Source organism: Schistocerca serialis, chromosome 8 (assembly GCF_023864345.2).
Source record: "Schistocerca serialis cubense isolate TAMUIC-IGC-003099 chromosome 8, iqSchSeri2.2, whole genome shotgun sequence".
Classification (NCBI taxonomy): Eukaryota; Metazoa; Arthropoda; class Insecta; order Orthoptera; family Acrididae; genus Schistocerca; species Schistocerca serialis.
Window position 1 is genome coordinate 210,804,702 of NC_064645.1, and position 21,283 is coordinate 210,825,984.

Here is a 21,283-nt window from a genome sequence, read left to right on the forward strand (position 1 = left end):
GAGCTGGTAGCAGGTCTTGAAGACTCTCAAAACAAGCGAATATTTTTGCGAAACTGTCTTCACTGCTAACACAAATTGCATTACTCTTTCAGTGGTACTTTCTCACGATACTAATCGATTTAATGACAGAGTGCAAGGCAACTTTTAACTCACACATCAAGTACAGCACAAGAAGACACAGTGTGTGACCATCTAAATTATTGAGTAACTCCTATTCATCCAATGGCGCCAGAAGACAATAGTGACTGCAAAAAGAGACACAGTAGCCTCACGAACCATTAAAAACACCATTCATATTGCACACTTTGAAACACAGCAGTGTAGGTCACTACTAGCGCATGGATGGGTGAATGCGAGTTGTGTGAGGTAGTAGTAGGAATGATGGACATAGTTCCGTTTTCAGTACAATACCAGGTGATATATTTGTGTTGATCCAAGTTTACACAGGGCAGGTCTACTTGGCAACAGTGAAACACTGTGATGGAGATGTGTGAATGAGCCTAAAATGTTGAGGGGACATGTGGTAAGAGAAACCAGGTTAGCATTGTGTTAGTAGCTGTAGTTATGTTCCTGTGAAATGTCAGTCATATGTAATCCAGTTTGGTGAATGTTGTTATTACAGGAAGATTTGCTAGTGCAAAACAAAGAGTGATAGATTTAGTATCTGAAAGCAGTTAATAACTGAGTAGCTACTGGTGTCATGTGACACAAACTGGTTTGTGATGTTGCTGTCTATTCCAAAATCCTGAAGCTTGCTAGTGTTTTGTGTCTTGACTGCCTCTGTATCTGCTTATGTGCTAGAGCTTCTGTGTATGTGACATGATGAATATTGCATGCAGGGTTTGTCCAATCTTTCTGCTAGACACAGGATGAGAGGTGCATCAGCTGTAATTGTGAACAGCATCGACTTGTATGACATTGATGGGATTCAAAGTGCTGTCAAAATAGTAGAGCCTCACATCTAAATACTATATGTTAATACTAGCATACTGGTCTGCTTTCTAAACACTTCAGTGTTGTGGTATTCATTGGCTGACACTTTTGAATTTAATTTAGGTAACTATATGTAGTGGCAGATTGCCAGACATGTGGGAAAATACTTTGTGCGTCACACCAGTGAAATTTGTACATGACTTGCTTGTGCACCACAGATTTGCTGTAATAGTTGGTTTTTAGGTGAAGGGCAGTGGCTTATTACACAGGCAGATATGCTTCAGTTAAGAATCTGATGAGGTGTCACCTGCAGTCTGTATTATGAGGCTGCAGCTGGATAGCAAGGCCACTAGGAAAGTTACTTGAAACATAATGTTAAATGAACTTCCTGTAAAGGGGTAGCTTGCACACTTAATGATTAAAGAGACATCTTCCTTCACATGTTTATTTATGGTGCTGAAACAATTATGGCATCAGCTGCAGCCATGAAGACGAATAAAGTTAAATGTTGTGGGTCTGTGTGCAGTCAGTATGTGATAGTGGCATACAGGCACCAGAAACTTTGTAGGCGTTAGAGAAAAATAAATATTAGGTAATGCAAGCTAATTTTAGAGCGCTAGAGTGTATTTAAGCAGTAGTGTGAGTGAAAGTATGTGAGTGAGAAAGATTTGGAACATGCAGCTATCTTGTGTAAAGTTGATGTAAGGTTTCCAAATGTTGTGTGTGGCAGTAGGTGTGTGTTATGAAATGACGTGATTGAGACAGTAGGAAGAGATGTTGTGACAGCAGAGTGTGATACTGAGGAAGAGAAGAGGCTTTTGCCTGTGCTAGGCTTAGTCTTAGACTGGCTGTGATTTGTGTCAGGTTTGTGAATGAGCTGAAGGGGTGCTAGTGACATGTACTTGTGTCAGTGTAGTTGTGGTTTTGGTGTGCTTGCTGAGTTGTTATTAGAGTGACATTTTAGATGTGCATTGGTGATGTAAGGGATAGGTTTATTGCCAGTTTTATCATGTTCTGTTGTGAATGAAAGAGAGTGGAGGAGAACTGCGTAAATGGACAGCATAGTTTGTGACAAGTGGGTGCAGATATGAAGCGAAACTTGTGTAGGTGGCTGAGGGTATTAGCAGCTGATGTGAGACATGAGAGAGTGAGATTGCGAAAAAAATGTGGAACGCTTCACGATTTTGCGTGTCATCCTTGCGCAGGGGCCATGCTAATCTTCTCTGTATCGTTCCAATTTTTGTATATGTACCGCCGAAGCGAGTACATTCGAGGAGCCCTCTGAAATTGTATATATAGTTATGGCGTCGCGTCAAATATGGTTCGGCTTGGACGTAGCTTTACGCAGCTCTGGCGAGGAACACAAGGCCTGCCGAGTGCTAATCTGTGAATTAATTACTGCGAGGTGTCGTTCTTAGTAAGTGGTAGCTCTGTTAACTGTATTATTTGGCAGTATTGGATGTAAAACTTAGATCGTAGAGTCGCTTGCTCTCGCAGCATCCACCCAGAGCAGCAGCAGCAGGTTCACACAGCTGCCGCTAGGCGGCAGCAAGACGTGATGGCACGTATTGTCGCCATGTTCTCACATTCCGAGTTTAGTGTCTTATAGGCATACCTATGAAACACACTTCTCTAATGTGTGGGATAAATGGCGCTGATTGGAGCTGGTAGCAGGTCTTGAAGACTCTCAAAACAAGCGAATATTTTTGCGAAACTGTCTTCACTGCTAACACAAATTGCATTACTCTTTCAGTGGTACTTTCTCACGATACTAATCGATTTAATGACAGAGTGCAAGGCAACTTTTAACTCACACATCAAGTACAGCACAAGAAGACACAGTGTGTGACCATCTAAATTATTGAGTAACTCCTATTCATCCAATGGCGCCAGAAGACAATAGTGACTGCAAAAAGAGACACAGTAGCCTCACGAACCATTAAAAACACCATTCATATTGCACACTTTGAAACACAGCAGTGTAGGTCACTACTAGCGCATGGATGGGTGAATGCGAGTTGTGTGAGGTAGTAGTAGGAATGATGGACATAGTTGCGTTTTCAGTACAATACCAGGTGATATATTTGTGTTGATCCAAGTTTACACAGGGCAGGTCTACTTGGCAACAGTGAAACACTGTGATGGAGATGTGTGAATGAGCCTAAAATGTTGAGGGGACATGTGGTAAGAGAAACCAGGTTAGCATTGTGTTAGTAGCTGTAGTTATGTTCCTGTGAAATGTCAGTCATATGTAATCCAGTTTGGTGAATGTTGTTATTACAGGAAGAATTGCTAGTGCAAAACAAAGAGTGATAGATTTAGTATCTGAAAGCAGTTAATAACTGAGTAGCTACTGGTGTCATGTGACACAAACTGGTTTGTGATGTTGCTGTCTATTCCAAAATCCTGAAGCTTGCTAGTGTTTTGTGTCTTGACTGCCTCTGTATCTGCTTATGTGCTAGAGCTTCTGTGTATGTGACATGATGAATATTGCATGCAGGGTTTGTCCAATCTTTCTGCTAGACACAGGATGAGAGGTGCATCAGCTGTAATTGTGAACAGCATCGACTTGTATGACATTGATGGGATTCAAAGTGCTGTCAAAATAGTAGAGCCTCACATCTAAATACTATATGTTAATACTAGCATACTGGTCTGCTTTCTAAACACTTCAGTGTTGTGGTATTCATTGGCTGACACTTTTGAATTTAATTTAGGTAACTATATGTAGTGGCAGATTGCCAGACATGTGGGAAAATACTTTGTGCGTCACACCAGTGAAATTTGTACATGACATGCTTGTGCACCACAGATTTGCTGTAATAGTTGGTTTTTAGGTGAAGGGCAGTGGCTTATTACACAGGCAGATATGCTTCAGTTAAGAATCTGATGAGGTGTCACCTGCAGTCTGTATTATGAGGCTGCAGCTGGATAGCAAGGCCACTAGGAAAGTTACTTGAAACATAATGTTAAATGAACTTCCTGTAAAGGGGTAGCTTGCACACTTAATGATTAAAGAGACATCTTCCTTCACATGTTTATTTATGGTGCTGAAACAATTATGGCATCAGCTGCAGCCATGAAGATGAATAAAGTTAAATGTTGTGGGTCTGTGTGCAGTCAGTATGTGATAGTGGCATACAGGCACCAGAAGCTTTGTAGGCGTTAGAGAAAAATAAATATTAGGTAATGCAAGCTAATTTTAGAGCGCTAGAGTGTATTTAAGCAGTAGTGTGAGTGAAAGTATGTGAGTGAGAAAGATTTGGAACATGCAGCTATCTTGTGTAAAGTTGATGTAAGGTTTCCAAATGTTGTGTGTGGCAGTAGGTGTGTGTTATGAAATGACGTGATTGAGACAGTAGGAAGAGATGTTGTGACAGCAGAGTGTGATACTGAGGAAGAGAAGAGGCTTTTGCCTGTGCTAGGCTTAGTCTTAGACTGGCTGTGATTTGTGTCAGGTTTGTGAATGAGCTGAAGGGGTGCTAGTGACATGTACTTGTGTCAGTGTAGTTGTGGTTTTGGTGTGCTTGCTGAGTTGTTATTAGAGTGACATTTTAGATGTGCATTGGTGATGTAAGGGATAGGTTTATTGCCAGTTTTATCATGTTCTGTTGTGAATGAAAGAGAGTGGAGGAGAACTGCGTAAATGGACAGCATAGTTTGTGACAAGTGGGTGCAGATATGAAGCGAAACTTGTGTAGGTGGCTGAGGGTATTAGCAGCTGATGTGAGACATGAGAGAGTGAGATTGCGAAAAAAATGTGGAACGCTTCACGATTTTGCGTGTCATCCTTGCGCAGGGGCCATGCTAATCTTCTCTGTATCGTTCCAATTTTAGTATACGTACCGCCGAAGCGAGTACATTCGAGGAGCCCTCTGAAATTGTATATATAGTTATGGCGTCGCGTCAAATATGGTTCGGCTTGGACGTAGCTTTACGCAGCTCTGGCGAGGAACACAAGGCCTGCCGAGTGCTAATCTGTGAATTAATTACTGCGAGGTGTCGTTCTTAGTAAGTGGCAGCTCTGTTAACTGTATTATTTGGCAGTATTGGATGTAAAACTTAGATCGTAGAGTCGCTTGCTCTCGCAGCATCCACCCAGAGCAGCAGCAGCAGCAGGTTCACACAGCTGCCGCTAGGCGGCAGCAAGACGTGATGGCACGTATTGTCGCCATGTTCTCACATTCCGAGTTTAGTGTCTTATAGGCATACCTATGAAACACACTTCTCTAATGTGTGGGATAAATGGCGCTGATTGGAGCTGGTAGCAGGTCTTGAAGACTCTCAAAACAAGCGAATATTTTTGCGAAACTGTCTTCACTGCTAACACAAATTGCATTACTCTTTCAGTGGTACTTTCTCACGATACTAATCGATTTAATGACAGAGTGCAAGGCAACTTTTAACTCACACATCAAGTACAGCACAAGAAGACACAGTGTGTGACCATCTAAATTATTGAGTAACTCCTATTCATCCAATGGCGCCAGAAGACAATAGTGACTGCAAAAAGAGACACAGTAGCCTCACGAACCATTAAAAACACCATTCATATTGCACACTTTGAAACACAGCAGTGTAGGTCACTACTAGCGCATGGATGGGTGAATGCGAGTTGTGTGAGGTAGTAGTAGGAATGATGGACATAGTTCCGTTTTCAGTACAATACCAGGTGATATATTTGTGTTGATCCAAGTTTACACAGGGCAGGTCTACTTGGCAACAGTGAAACACTGTGATGGAGATGTGTGAATGAGCCTAAAATGTTGAGGGGACATGTGGTAAGAGAAACCAGGTTAGCATTGTGTTAGTAGCTGTAGTTATGTTCCTGTGAAATGTCAGTCATATGTAATCCAGTTTGGTGAATGTTGTTATTACAGGAAGATTTGCTAGTGCAAAACAAAGAGTGATAGATTTAGTATCTGAAAGCAGTTAATAACTGAGTAGCTACTGGTGTCATGTGACACAAACTGGTTTGTGATGTTGCTGTCTATTCCAAAATCCTGAAGCTTGCTAGTGTTTTGTGTCTTGACTGCCTCTGTATCTGCTTATGTGCTAGAGCTTCTGTGTATGTGACATGATGAATATTGCATGCAGGGTTTGTCCAATCTTTCTGCTAGACACAGGATGAGAGGTGCATCAGCTGTAATTGTGAACAGCATCGACTTGTATGACATTGATGGGATTCAAAGTGCTGTCAAAATAGTAGAGCCTCACATCTAAATACTATATGTTAATACTAGCATACTGGTCTGCTTTCTAAACACTTCAGTGTTGTGGTATTCATTGGCTGACACTTTTGAATTTAATTTAGGTAACTATATGTAGTGGCAGATTGCCAGACATGTGGGAAAATACTTTGTGCGTCACACCAGTGAAATTTATACATGACTTGCTTGTGCACCACAGATTTGCTGTAATAGTTGGTTTTTAGGTGAAGGGCAGTGGCTTATTACACAGGCAGATATGCTTCAGTTAAGAATCTGATGAGGTGTCACCTGCAGTCTGTATTATGAGGCTGCAGCTGGATAGCAAGGCCACTAGGAAAGTTACTTGAAACATAATGTTAAATGAACTTCCTGTAAAGGGGTAGCTTGCACACTTAATGATTAAAGAGACATCTTCCTTCACATGTTTATTTATGGTGCTGAAACAATTATGGCATCAGCTGCAGCCATGAAGATGAATAAAGTTAAATGTTGTGGGTCTGTGTGCAGTCAGTATGTGATAGTGGCATACAGGCACCAGAAGCTTTGTAGGCGTTAGAGAAAAATAAATATTAGGTAATGCAAGCTAATTTTAGAGCGCTAGAGTGTATTTAAGCAGTAGTGTGAGTGAAAGTATGTGAGTGAGAAAGATTTGGAACATGCAGCTATCTTGTGTAAAGTTGATGTAAGGTTTCCAAATGTTGTGTGTGGCAGTAGGTGTGTGTTATGAAATGACGTGATTGAGACAGTAGGAAGAGATGTTGTGACAGCAGAGTGTGATACTGAGGAAGAGAAGAGGCTTTTGCCTGTGCTAGGCTTAGTCTTAGACTGGCTGTGATTTGTGTCAGGTTTGTGAATGAGCTGAAGGGGTGCTAGTGACATGTACTTGTGTCAGTGTAGTTGTGGTTTTGGTGTGCTTGCTGAGTTGTTATTAGAGTGACATTTTAGATGTGCATTGGTGATGTAAGGGATAGGTTTATTGCCAGTTTTATCATGTTCTGTTGTGAATGAATGAGAGTGGAGGAGAACTGCGTAAATGGACAGCATAGTTTGTGACAAGTGGGTGCAGATATGAAGCGAAACTTGTGTAGGTGGCTGAGGGTATTAGCAGCTGATGTGAGACATGAGAGAGTGAGATTGCGAAAAAAATGTGGAACGCTTCACGATTTTGCGTGTCATCCTTGCGCAGGGGCCATGCTAATCTTCTCTGTATCGTTCCAATTTTAGTATATGTACCGCCGAAGCGAGTATATTCGAGGAGCCCTCTGAAATTGTATATATAGTTATGGCGTCGCGTCAAATATGGTTCGGCTTGGACGTAGCTTTACGCAGCTCTGGCGAGGAACACAAGGCCTGCCGAGTGCTAATCTGTGAATTAATTACTGCGAGGTGTCGTTCTTAGTAAGTGGCAGCTCTGTTAACTGTATTATTTGGCAGTATTGGATGTAAAACTTAGATCGTAGAGTCGCTTGCTCTCGCAGCATCCACCCAGAGCAGCAGCAGCAGCAGGTTCACACAGCTGCCGCTAGGCGGCAGCAAGACGTGATGGCACGTATTGTCGCCATGTTCTCACATTCCGAGTTTAGTGTCTTATAGGCATACCTATGAAACACACGTCTCTAATGTGTGGGATAAATGGCGCTGATTGGAGCTGGTAGCAGGTCTTGAAGACTCTCAAAACAAGCGAATATTTTTGCGAAACTGTCTTCACTGCTAACACAAATTGCATTACTCTTTCAGTGGCACTTTCTCACGATACTAATCGATTTAATGACAGAGTGCAAGGCAACTTTTAACTCACACATCAAGTACAGCACAAGAAGACACAGTGTGTGACCATGTAAATTATTGAGTAACTCCTATTCATCCAATGGCGCCAGAAGACAATAGTGACTGCAAAAAGAGACACAGTAGCCTCACGAACCATTAAAAACACCATTCATATTGCACACTTTGAAACACAGCAATGTAGGTCACTACTAGCGCATGGATGGGTGAATGCGAGTTGTGTGAGGTAGTAGTAGGAATGATGGACATAGTTCCGTTTTCAGTACAATACCAGGTGATATATTTGTGTTGATCCAAGTTTACACAGGGCAGGTCTACTTGGCAACAGTGAAACACTGTGATGGAGATGTGTGAATGAGCCTAAAATGTTGAGGGGACATGTGGTAAGAGAAACCAGGTTAGCATTGTGTTAGTAGCTGTAGTTATGTTCCTGTGAAATGTCAGTCATATGTAATCCAGTTTGGTGAATGTTGTTATTACAGGAAGATTTGCTAGTGCAAAACAAAGAGTGATAGATTTAGTATCTGAAAGCAGTTAATAACTGAGTAGCTACTGGTGTCATGTGACACAAACTGGTTTGTGATGTTGCTGTCTATTCCAAAATCCTGAAGCTTGCTAGTGTTTTGTGTCTTGACTGCCTCTGTATCTGCTTATGTGCTAGAGCTTCTGTGTATGTGACATGATGAATATTGCATGCAGGGTTTGTCCAATCTTTCTGCTAGACACAGGATGAGAGGTGCATCAGCTGTAATTGTGAACAGCATCGACTTGTATGACATTGATGGGATTCAAAGTGCTGTCAAAATAGTAGAGCCTCACATCTAAATACTATATGTTAATACTAGCATACTGGTCTGCTTTCTAAACACTTCAGTGTTGTGGTATTCATTGGCTGACACTTTTGAATTTAATTTAGGTAACTATATGTAGTGGCAGATTGCCAGACATGTGGGAAAATACTTTGTGCGTCACACCAGTGAAATTTATACATGACTTGCTTGTGCACCACAGATTTGCTGTAATAGTTGGTTTTTAGGTGAAGGGCAGTGGCTTATTACACAGGCAGATATGCTTCAGTTAAGAATCTGATGAGGTGTCACCTGCAGTCTGTATTATGAGGCTGCAGCTGGATAGCAAGGCCACTAGGAAAGTTACTTGAAACATAATGTTAAATGAACTTCCTGTAAAGGGGTAGCTTGCACACTTAATGATTAAAGAGACATCTTCCTTCACATGTTTATTTATGGTGCTGAAACAATTATGGCATCAGCTGCAGCCATGAAGATGAATAAAGTTCAATGTTGTGGGTCTGTGTGCAGTCAGTATGTGATAGTGGCATACAGGCACCAGAAGCTTTGTAGGCGTTAGAGAAAAATAAATATTAGGTAATGCAAGCTAATTTTAGAGCGCTAGAGTGTATTTAAGCAGTAGTGTGAGTGAAAGTATGTGAGTGAGAAAGATTTGGAACATGCAGCTATCTTGTGTAAAGTTGATGTAAGGTTTCCAAATGTTGTGTGTGGCAGTAGGTGTGTGTTATGAAATGACGTGATTGAGACAGTAGGAAGAGATGTTGTGACAGCAGAGTGTGATACTGAGGAAGAGAAGAGGCTTTTGCCTGTGCTAGGCTTAGTCTTAGACTGGCTGTGATTTGTGTCAGGTTTGTGAATGAGCTGAAGGGGTGCTAGTGACATGTACTTGTGTCAGTGTAGTTGTGGTTTTGGTGTGCTTGCTGAGTTGTTATTAGAGTGACATTTTAGATGTGCATTGGTGATGTAAGGGATAGGTTTATTGCCAGTTTTATCATGTTCTGTTGTGAATGAAAGAGAGTGGAGGAGAACTGCGTAAATGGACAGCATAGTTTGTGACAAGTGGGTGCAGATATGAAGCGAAACTTGTGTAGGTGGCTGAGGGTATTAGCAGCTGATGTGAGACATGAGAGAGTGAGATTGCGAAAAAAATGTGGAACGCTTCACGATTTTGCGTGTCATCCTTGCGCAGGGGCCATGCTAATCTTCTCTGTATCGTTCCAATTTTAGTATATGTACCGCCGAAGCGAGTATATTCGAGGAGCCCTCTGAAATTGTATATATAGTTATGGCGTCGCGTCAAATATGGTTCGGCTTGGACGTAGCTTTACGCAGCTCTGGCGAGGAACACAAGGCCTGCCGAGTGCTAATCTGTGAATTAATTACTGCGAGGTGTCGTTCTTAGTAAGTGGCAGCTCTGTTAACTGTATTATTTGGCAGTATTGGATGTAAAACTTAGATCGTAGAGTCGCTTGCTCTCGCAGCATCCACCCAGAGCAGCAGCAGCAGCAGGTTCACACAGCTGCCGCTAGGCGGCAGCAAGACGTGATGGCACGTATTGTCGCCATGTTCTCACATTCCGAGTTTAGTGTCTTATAGGCATACCTATGAAACACACTTCTCTAATGTGTGGGATAAATGGCGCTGATTGGAGCTGGTAGCAGGTCTTGAAGACTCTCAAAACAAGCGAATATTTTTGCGAAACTGTCTTCACTGCTAACACAAATTGCATTACTCTTTCAGTGGCACTTTCTCACGATACTAATCGATTTAATGACAGAGTGCAAGGCAACTTTTAACTCACACATCAAGTACAGCACAAGAAGACACAGTGTGTGACCATGTAAATTATTGAGTAACTCCTATTCATCCAATGGCGCCAGAAGACAATAGTGACTGCAAAAAGAGACACAGTAGCCTCACGAACCATTAAAAACACCATTCATATTGCACACTTTGAAACACAGCAGTGTAGGTCACTACTAGCGCATGGATGGGTGAATGCGAGTTGTGTGAGGTAGTAGTAGGAATGATGGACATAGTTGCGTTTTCAGTACAATACCAGGTGATATATTTGTGTTGATCCAAGTTTACACAGGGCAGGTCTACTTGGCAACAGTGAAACACTGTGATGGAGATGTGTGAATGAGCCTAAAATGTTGAGGGGACATGTGGTAAGAGAAACCAGGTTAGCATTGTGTTAGTAGCTGTAGTTATGTTCCTGTGAAATGTCAGTCATATGTAATCCAGTTTGGTGAATGTTGTTATTACAGGAAGAATTGCTAGTGCAAAACAAAGAGTGATAGATTTAGTATCTGAAAGCAGTTAATAACTGAGTAGCTACTGGTGTCATGTGACACAAACTGGTTTGTGATGTTGCTGTCTATTCCAAAATCCTGAAGCTTGCTAGTGTTTTGTGTCTTGACTGCCTCTGTATCTGCTTATGTGCTAGAGCTTCTGTGTATGTGACATGATGAATATTGCATGCAGGGTTTGTCCAATCTTTCTGCTAGACACAGGATGAGAGGTGCATCAGCTGTAATTGTGAACAGCATCGACTTGTATGACATTGATGGGATTCAAAGTGCTGTCAAAATAGTAGAGCCTCACATCTAAATACTATATGTTAATACTAGCATACTGGTCTGCTTTCTAAACACTTCAGTGTTGTGGTATTCATTGGCTGACACTTTTGAATTTAATTTAGGTAACTATATGTAGTGGCAGATTGCCAGACATGTGGGAAAATACTTTGTGCGTCACACCAGTGAAATTTGTACATGACATGCTTGTGCACCACAGATTTGCTGTAATAGTTGGTTTTTAGGTGAAGGGCAGTGGCTTATTACACAGGCAGATATGCTTCAGTTAAGAATCTGATGAGGTGTCACCTGCAGTCTGTATTATGAGGCTGCAGCTGGATAGCAAGGCCACTAGGAAAGTTACTTGAAACATAATGTTAAATGAACTTCCTGTAAAGGGGTAGCTTGCACACTTAATGATTAAAGAGACATCTTCCTTCACATGTTTATTTATGGTGCTGAAACAATTATGGCATCAGCTGCAGCCATGAAGATGAATAAAGTTAAATGTTGTGGGTCTGTGTGCAGTCAGTATGTGATAGTGGCATACAGGCACCAGAAGCTTTGTAGGCGTTAGAGAAAAATAAATATTAGGTAATGCAAGCTAATTTTAGAGCGCTAGAGTGTATTTAAGCAGTAGTGTGAGTGAAAGTATGTGAGTGAGAAAGATTTGGAACATGCAGCTATCTTGTGTAAAGTTGATGTAAGGTTTCCAAATGTTGTGTGTGGCAGTAGGTGTGTGTTATGAAATGACGTGATTGAGACAGTAGGAAGAGATGTTGTGACAGCAGAGTGTGATACTGAGGAAGAGAAGAGGCTTTTGCCTGTGCTAGGCTTAGTCTTAGACTGGCTGTGATTTGTGTCAGGTTTGTGAATGAGCTGAAGGGGTGCTAGTGACATGTACTTGTGTCAGTGTAGTTGTGGTTTTGGTGTGCTTGCTGAGTTGTTATTAGAGTGACATTTTAGATGTGCATTGGTGATGTAAGGGATAGGTTTATTGCCAGTTTTATCATGTTCTGTTGTGAATGAAAGAGAGTGGAGGAGAACTGCGTAAATGGACAGCATAGTTTGTGACAAGTGGGTGCAGATATGAAGCGAAACTTGTGTAGGTGGCTGAGGGTATTAGCAGCTGATGTGAGACATGAGAGAGTGAGATTGCGAAAAAAATGTGGAACGCTTCACGATTTTGCGTGTCATCCTTGCGCAGGGGCCATGCTAATCTTCTCTGTATCGTTCCAATTTTAGTATACGTACCGCCGAAGCGAGTACATTCGAGGAGCCCTCTGAAATTGTATATATAGTTATGGCGTCGCGTCAAATATGGTTCGGCTTGGACGTAGCTTTACGCAGCTCTGGCGAGGAACACAAGGCCTGCCGAGTGCTAATCTGTGAATTAATTACTGCGAGGTGTCGTTCTTAGTAAGTGGCAGCTCTGTTAACTGTATTATTTGGCAGTATTGGATGTAAAACTTAGATCGTAGAGTCGCTTGCTCTCGCAGCATCCACCCAGAGCAGCAGCAGCAGCAGGTTCACACAGCTGCCGCTAGGCGGCAGCAAGACGTGATGGCACGTATTGTCGCCATGTTCTCACATTCCGAGTTTAGTGTCTTATAGGCATACCTATGAAACACACTTCTCTAATGTGTGGGATAAATGGCGCTGATTGGAGCTGGTAGCAGGTCTTGAAGACTCTCAAAACAAGCGAATATTTTTGCGAAACTGTCTTCACTGCTAACACAAATTGCATTACTCTTTCAGTGGTACTTTCTCACGATACTAATCGATTTAATGACAGAGTGCAAGGCAACTTTTAACTCACACATCAAGTACAGCACAAGAAGACACAGTGTGTGACCATCTAAATTATTGAGTAACTCCTATTCATCCAATGGCGCCAGAAGACAATAGTGACTGCAAAAAGAGACACAGTAGCCTCACGAACCATTAAAAACACCATTCATATTGCACACTTTGAAACACAGCAGTGTAGGTCACTACTAGCGCATGGATGGGTGAATGCGAGTTGTGTGAGGTAGTAGTAGGAATGATGGACATAGTTCCGTTTTCAGTACAATACCAGGTGATATATTTGTGTTGATCCAAGTTTACACAGGGCAGGTCTACTTGGCAACAGTGAAACACTGTGATGGAGATGTGTGAATGAGCCTAAAATGTTGAGGGGACATGTGGTAAGAGAAACCAGGTTAGCATTGTGTTAGTAGCTGTAGTTATGTTCCTGTGAAATGTCAGTCATATGTAATCCAGTTTGGTGAATGTTGTTATTACAGGAAGATTTGCTAGTGCAAAACAAAGAGTGATAGATTTAGTATCTGAAAGCAGTTAATAACTGAGTAGCTACTGGTGTCATGTGACACAAACTGGTTTGTGATGTTGCTGTCTATTCCAAAATCCTGAAGCTTGCTAGTGTTTTGTGTCTTGACTGCCTCTGTATCTGCTTATGTGCTAGAGCTTCTGTGTATGTGACATGATGAATATTGCATGCAGGGTTTGTCCAATCTTTCTGCTAGACACAGGATGAGAGGTGCATCAGCTGTAATTGTGAACAGCATCGACTTGTATGACATTGATGGGATTCAAAGTGCTGTCAAAATAGTAGAGCCTCACATCTAAATACTATATGTTAATACTAGCATACTGGTCTGCTTTCTAAACACTTCAGTGTTGTGGTATTCATTGGCTGACACTTTTGAATTTAATTTAGGTAACTATATGTAGTGGCAGATTGCCAGACATGTGGGAAAATACTTTGTGCGTCACACCAGTGAAATTTATACATGACTTGCTTGTGCACCACAGATTTGCTGTAATAGTTGGTTTTTAGGTGAAGGGCAGTGGCTTATTACACAGGCAGATATGCTTCAGTTAAGAATCTGATGAGGTGTCACCTGCAGTCTGTATTATGAGGCTGCAGCTGGATAGCAAGGCCACTAGGAAAGTTACTTGAAACATAATGTTAAATGAACTTCCTGTAAAGGGGTAGCTTGCACACTTAATGATTAAAGAGACATCTTCCTTCACATGTTTATTTATGGTGCTGAAACAATTATGGCATCAGCTGCAGCCATGAAGATGAATAAAGTTAAATGTTGTGGGTCTGTGTGCAGTCAGTATGTGATAGTGGCATACAGGCACCAGAAGCTTTGTAGGCGTTAGAGAAAAATAAATATTAGGTAATGCAAGCTAATTTTAGAGCGCTAGAGTGTATTTAAGCAGTAGTGTGAGTGAAAGTATGTGAGTGAGAAAGATTTGGAACATGCAGCTATCTTGTGTAAAGTTGATGTAAGGTTTCCAAATGTTGTGTGTGGCAGTAGGTGTGTGTTATGAAATGACGTGATTGAGACAGTAGGAAGAGATGTTGTGACAGCAGAGTGTGATACTGAGGAAGAGAAGAGGCTTTTGCCTGTGCTAGGCTTAGTCTTAGACTGGCTGTGATTTGTGTCAGGTTTGTGAATGAGCTGAAGGGGTGCTAGTGACATGTACTTGTGTCAGTGTAGTTGTGGTTTTGGTGTGCTTGCTGAGTTGTTATTAGAGTGACATTTTAGATGTGCATTGGTGATGTAAGGGATAGGTTTATTGCCAGTTTTATCATGTTCTGTTGTGAATGAAAGAGAGTGGAGGAGAACTGCGTAAATGGACAGCATAGTTTGTGACAAGTGGGTGCAGATATGAAGCGAAACTTGTGTAGGTGGCTGAGGGTATTAGCAGCTGATGTGAGACATGAGAGAGTGAGATTGCGAAAAAAATGTGGAACGCTTCACGATTTTGCGTGTCATCCTTGCGCAGGGGCCATGCTAATCTTCTCTGTATCGTTCCAATTTTAGTATATGTACCGCCGAAGCGAGTATATTCGAGGAGCCCTCTGAAATTGTATATATAGTTATGGCGTCGCGTCAAATATGGTTCGGCTTGGACGTAGCTTTACGCAGCTCTGGCGAGGAACACAAGGCCTGCCGAGTGCTAATCTGTGAATTAATTACTGCGAGGTGTCGTTCTTAGTAAGTGGCAGCTCTGTTAACTGTATTATTTGGCAGTATTGGATGTAAAACTTAGATCGTAGAGTCGCTTGCTCTCGCAGCATCCACCCAGAGCAGCAGCAGCAGCAGCAGCAGGTTCACACAGCTGCCGCTAGGCGGCAGCAAGACGTGATGGCACGTATTGTCGCCATGTTCTCACATTCCGAGTTTAGTGTCTTATAGGCATACCTATGAAACACACTTCTCTAATGTGTGGGATAAATGGCGCTGATTGGAGCTGGTAGCAGGTCTTGAAGACTCTCAAAACAAGCGAATATTTTTGCGAAACTGTCTTCACTGCTAACACAAATTGCATTACTCTTTCAGTGGCACTTTCTCACGATACTAATCGATTTAATGACAGAGTGCAAGGCAACTTTTAACTCACACATCAAGTACAGCACAAGAAGACACAGTGTGTGACCATGTAAATTATTGAGTAACTCCTATTCATCCAATGGCGCCAGAAGACAATAGTGACTGCAAAAAGAGACACAGTAGCCTCACGAACCATTAAAAACACCATTCATATTGCACACTTTGAAACACAGCAGTGTAGGTCACTACTAGCGCATGGATGGGTGAATGCGAGTTGTGTGAGGTAGTAGTAGGAATGATGGACATAGTTCCGTTTTCAGTACAATACCAGGTGATATATTTGTGTTGATCCAAGTTTACACAGGGCAGGTCTACTTGGCAACAGTGAAACACTGTGATGGAGATGTGTGAATGAGCCTAAAATGTTGAGGGGACATGTGGTAAGAGAAACCAGGTTAGCATTGTGTTAGTAGCTGTAGTTATGTTCCTGTGAAATGTCAGTCATATGTAATCCAGTTTGGTGAATGTTGTTATTACAGGAAGATTTGCTAGTGCAAAACAAAGAGTGATAGATTTAGTATCTGAAAGCAGTTAATAACTGAGTAGCTACTGGTGTCATGTGACACAAACTGGTTTGTGATGTTGCTGTCTATTCCAAAATCCTGAAGCTTGCTAGTGTTTTGTGTCTTGACTGCCTCTGTATCTGCTTATGTGCTAGAGCTTCTGTGTATGTGACATGATGAATATTGCATGCAGGGTTTGTCCAATCTTTCTGCTAGACACAGGATGAGAGGTGCATCAGCTGTAATTGTGAACAGCATCGACTTGTATGACATTGATGGGATTCAAAGTGCTGTCAAAATAGTAGAGCCTCACATCTAAATACTATATGTTAATACTAGCATACTGGTCTGCTTTCTAAACACTTCAGTGTTGTGGTATTCATTGGCTGACACTTTTGAATTTAATTTAGGTAACTATATGTAGTGGCAGATTGCCAGACATGTGGGAAAATACTTTGTGCGTCACACCAGTGAAATTTATACATGACTTGCTTGTGCACCACAGATTTGCTGTAATAGTTGGTTTTTAGGTGAAGGGCAGTGGCTTATTACACAGGCAGATATGCTTCAGTTAAGAATCTGATGAGGTGTCACCTGCAGTCTGTATTATGAGGCTGCAGCTGGATAGCAAGGCCACTAGGAAAGTTACTTGAAACATAATGTTAAATGAACTTCCTGTAAAGGGGTAGCTTGCACACTTAATGATTAAAGAGACATCTTCCTTCACATGTTTATTTATGGTGCTGAAACAATTATGGCATCAGCTGCAGCCATGAAGATGAATAAAGTTAAATGTTGTGGGTCTGTGTGCAGTCAGTATGTGATAGTGGCATACAGGCACCAGAAGCTTTGTAGGCGTTAGAGAAAAATAAATATTAGGTAATGCAAGCTAATTTTAGAGCGCTAGAGTGTATTTAAGCAGTAGTGTGAGTGAAAGTATGTGAGTGAGAAAGATTTGGAACATGCAGCTATCTTGTGTAAAGTTGATGTAAGGTTTCCAAATGTTGTGTGTGGCAGTAGGTGTGTGTTATGAAATGACGTGATTGAGACAGTAGGAAGAGATGTTGTGACAGCAGAGTGTGATACTGAGGAAGAGAAGAGGCTTTTGCCTGTGCTAGGCTTAGTCTTAGACTGGCTGTGATTTGTGTCAGGTTTGTGAATGAGCTGAAGGGGTGCTAGTGACATGTACTTGTGTCAGTGTAGTTGTGGTTTTGGTGTGCTTGCTGAGTTGTTATTAGAGTGACATTTTAGATGTGCATTGGTGATGTAAGGGATAGGTTTATTGCCAGTTTTATCATGTTCTGTTGTGAATGAAAGAGAGTGGAGGAGAACTGCGTAAATGGACAGCATAGTTTGTGACAAGTGGGTGCAGATATGAAGCGAAACTTGTGTAGGTGGCTGAGGGTATTAGCAGCTGATGTGAGACATGAGAGAGTGAGATTGCGAAAAAAATGTGGAACGCTTCACGATTTTGCGTGTCATCCTTGCGCAGGGGCCATGCTAATCTTCTCTGTATCGTTCCAATTTTAGTATATGTACCGCCGAAGCGAGTATATTCGAGGAGCCCTCTGAAATTGTATATATAGTTATGGCGTCGCGTCAAATATGGTTCGGCTTGGACGTAGCTTTACGCAGCTCTGGCGAGGAACACAAGGCCTGCCGAGTGCTAATCTGTGAATTAATTACTGCGAGGTGTCGTTCTTAGTAAGTGGCAGCTCTGTTAACTGTATTATTTGGCAGTATTGGATGTAAAACTTAGATCGTAGAGTCGCTTGCTCTCGCAGCATCCACCCAGAGCAGCAGCAGCAGCAGCAGCAGGTTCACACAGCTGCCGCTAGGCGGCAGCAAGACGTGATGGCACGTATTGTCGCCATGTTCTCACATTCCGAGTTTAGTGTCTTATAGGCATACCTATGAAACACACTTCTCTAATGTGTGGGATAAATGGCGCTGATTGGAGCTGGTAGCAGGTCTTGAAGACTCTCAAAACAAGCGAATATTTTTGCGAAACTGTCTTCACTGCTAACACAAATTGCATTACTCTTTCAGTGGCACTTTCTCACGATACTAATCGATTTAATGACAGAGTGCAAGGCAACTTTTAACTCACACATCAAGTACAGCACAAGAAGACACAGTGTGTGACCATGTAAATTATTGAGTAACTCCTATTCATCCAATGGCGCCAGAAGACAATAGTGACTGCAAAAAGAGACACAGTAGCCTCACGAACCATTAAAAACACCATTCATATTGCACACTTTGAAACACAGCAGTGTAGGTCACTACTAGCGCATGGATGGGTGAATGCGAGTTGTGTGAGGTAGTAGTAGGAATGATGGACATAGTTCCGTTTTCAGTACAATACCAGGTGATATATTTGTGTTGATCCAAGTTTACACAGGGCAGGTCTACTTGGCAACAGTGAAACACTGTGATGGAGATGTGTGAATGAGCCTAAAATGTTGAGGGGACATGTGGTAAGAGAAACCAGGTTAGCATTGTGTTAGTAGCTGTAGTTATGTTCCTGTGAAATGTCAGTCATATGTAATCCAGTTTGGTGAATGTTGTTATTACAGGAAGATTTGCTAGTGCAAAACAAAGAGTGATAGATTTAGTATCTGAAAGCAGTTAATAACTGAGTAGCTACTGGTGTCATGTGACACAAACTGGTTTGTGATGTTGCTGTCTATTCCAAAATCCTGAAGCTTGCTAGTGTTTTGTGTCTTGACTGCCTCTGTATCTGCTTATGTGCTAGAGCTTCTGTGTATGTGACATGATGAATATTGCATGCAGGGTTTGTCCAATCTTTCTGCTAGACACAGGATGAGAGGTGCATCAGCTGTAATTGTGAACAGCATCGACTTGTATGACATTGATGGGATTCAAAGTGCTGTCAAAATAGTAGAGCCTCACATCTAAATACTATATGTTAATACTAGCATACTGGTCTGCTTTCTAAACACTTCAGTGTTGTGGTATTCATTGGCTGACACTTTTGAATTTAATTTAGGTAACTATATGTAGTGGCAGATTGCCAGACATGTGGGAAAATACTTTGTGCGTCACACCAGTGAAATTTATACATGACTTGCTTGTGCACCACAGATTTGCTGTAATAGTTGGTTTTTAGGTGAAGGGCAGTGGCTTATTACACAGGCAGATATGCTTCAGTTAAGAATCTGATGAGGTGTCACCTGCAGTCTGTATTATGAGGCTGCAGCTGGATAGCAAGGCCACTAGGAAAGTTACTTGAAACATAATGTTAAATGAACTTCCTGTAAAGGGGTAGCTTGCACACTTAATGATTAAAGAGACATCTTCCTTCACATGTTTATTTATGGTGCTGAAACAATTATGGCATCAGCTGCAGCCATGAAGATGAATAAAGTTAAATGTTGTGGGTCTGTGTGCAGTCAGTATGTGATAGTGGCATACAGGCACCAGAAGCTTTGTAGGCGTTAGAGAAAAATAAATATTAGGTAATGCAAGCTAATTTTAGAGCGCTAGAGTGTATTTAAGCAGTAGTGTGAGTGAAAGTATGTGAGTGAGAAAGATTTGGAACATGCAGCTATCTTGTGTAAAGTTGATGTAAGGTTTCCAAATGTTGTGTGTGGCAGTAGGTGTGTGTTATGAAATGACGTGATTGAGACAGTAGGAAGAGATGTTGTGACAGCAGAGTGTGATACTGAGGAAGAGAAGAGGCTTTTGCCTGTGCTAGGCTTAGTCTTAGACTGGCTGTGATTTGTGTCAGGTTTGTGAATGAGCTGAAGGGGTGCTAGTGACATGTACTTGTGTCAGTGTAGTTGTGGTTTTGGTGTGCTTGCTGAGTTGTTATTAGAGTGACATTTTAGATGTGCATTGGTGATGTAAGGGATAGGTTTATTGCCAGTTTTATCATGTTCTGTTGTGAATGAAAGAGAGTGGAGGAGAACTGCGTAAATGGACAGCATAGTTTGTGACAAGTGGGTGCAGATATGAAGCGAAACTTGTGTAGGTGGCTGAGGGTATTAGCAGCTGATGTGAGACATGAGAGAGTGAGATTGCGAAAAAAATGTGGAACGCTTCACGATTTTGCGTGTCATCCTTGCGCAGGGGCCATGCTAATCTTCTCTGTATCGTTCCAATTTTAGTATATGTACCGCCGAAGCGAGTACATTCGAGGAGCCCTCTGAAATTGTATATATAGTTATGGCGTCGCGTCAAATATGGTTCGGCTTGGACGTAGCTTTACGCAGCTCTGGCGAGGAACACAAGGCCTGCCGAGTGCTAATCTGTGAATTAATTACTGCGAGGTGTCGTTCTTAGTAAGTGGCAGCTCTGTTAACTGTATTATTTGGCAGTATTGGATGTAAAACTTAGATCGTAGAGTCGCTTGCTCTCGCAGCATCCACCCAGAGCAGCAGCAGCAGGTTCACACAGCTGCCGCTAGGCGGCAGCAAGACGTGATGGCACGTATTGTCGCCATGTTCTCACATTCCGAGTTTAGTGTCTTATAGGCATACCTATGAAACACACTTCTCTAATGTGTGGGATAAATGGCGCTGATTGGAGCTGGTAGCAGGTCTTGAAGACTCTCAAAACAGGCGAATATTTTTGCGAAACTGTCTTCGATGCTAACACAAATTGCATTACTCTGGCCTTTCTCCTCTGGCACTCTCAACAGTGTGACACATAGTGATGGACACTCCTAAATAAACCCGGCCAGAAAAATCTCTTGCGAGTCCTATAGTATGTCTTGACAAATCCTAATGTCTGGTCTCAGGTGTGTCTTGGGATTTGTGTAGAACATCTAAGTGCATGTGTTTAGGAGTCACCGGTAGCCACCTCTTTCCAAATGGATCAAAGTTTTTCTTGCAAAGTATTCCAGTAACTACCTTAAATTGTTCTTTGACATCCTCTTACCAATTTAAGGCACGCATAATTTGAGATATCTTGGCGTCCTTTTTCTGCTCAGCAGAGAGCCTGGAGTGCAGCGAGACAGTCACTATCTTCATCGAAGTCTTGGTGGTCTTACACAAAGTTTCTTGAGAGACAGTTGGCATCTTGGTG

At 41.9% G+C, this 21,283-nt stretch overlaps 8 non-coding genes across 8 annotated transcripts; all 8 read right to left on the bottom strand.

The window, feature by feature from the left end:
- Positions 1–2,093: 2,093 nt before the first annotated feature.
- On the bottom strand, positions 2,094–2,200 carry LOC126417641 (U6 spliceosomal RNA). Its single transcript, XR_007575722.1, has one exon. It is a non-coding gene; the product is annotated as a U6 spliceosomal RNA (small nuclear RNA).
- A 2,487-nt stretch (positions 2,201–4,687) lies between these two features.
- On the bottom strand, positions 4,688–4,794 carry LOC126417635 (U6 spliceosomal RNA). Its single transcript, XR_007575716.1, has one exon. It is a non-coding gene; the product is annotated as a U6 spliceosomal RNA (small nuclear RNA).
- A 2,490-nt stretch (positions 4,795–7,284) lies between these two features.
- LOC126417653 (U6 spliceosomal RNA) lies at positions 7,285–7,391 on the bottom strand. The gene has a single exon (XR_007575733.1). It is a non-coding gene; the product is annotated as a U6 spliceosomal RNA (small nuclear RNA).
- A 2,490-nt stretch (positions 7,392–9,881) lies between these two features.
- LOC126417654 (U6 spliceosomal RNA) lies at positions 9,882–9,988 on the bottom strand. Its single transcript, XR_007575734.1, has one exon. It is a non-coding gene; the product is annotated as a U6 spliceosomal RNA (small nuclear RNA).
- A 2,490-nt stretch (positions 9,989–12,478) lies between these two features.
- On the bottom strand, positions 12,479–12,585 carry LOC126417636 (U6 spliceosomal RNA). The gene has a single exon (XR_007575717.1). It is a non-coding gene; the product is annotated as a U6 spliceosomal RNA (small nuclear RNA).
- Positions 12,586–15,075: 2,490 nt separating this feature from the next.
- Positions 15,076–15,182, bottom strand: LOC126417655 (U6 spliceosomal RNA). Its single transcript, XR_007575735.1, has one exon. It is a non-coding gene; the product is annotated as a U6 spliceosomal RNA (small nuclear RNA).
- Positions 15,183–17,678: 2,496 nt separating this feature from the next.
- On the bottom strand, positions 17,679–17,785 carry LOC126417657 (U6 spliceosomal RNA). The gene has a single exon (XR_007575736.1). It is a non-coding gene; the product is annotated as a U6 spliceosomal RNA (small nuclear RNA).
- A 2,496-nt stretch (positions 17,786–20,281) lies between these two features.
- On the bottom strand, positions 20,282–20,388 carry LOC126417617 (U6 spliceosomal RNA). The gene has a single exon (XR_007575701.1). It is a non-coding gene; the product is annotated as a U6 spliceosomal RNA (small nuclear RNA).
- Positions 20,389–21,283: the final 895 nt, after the last annotated feature.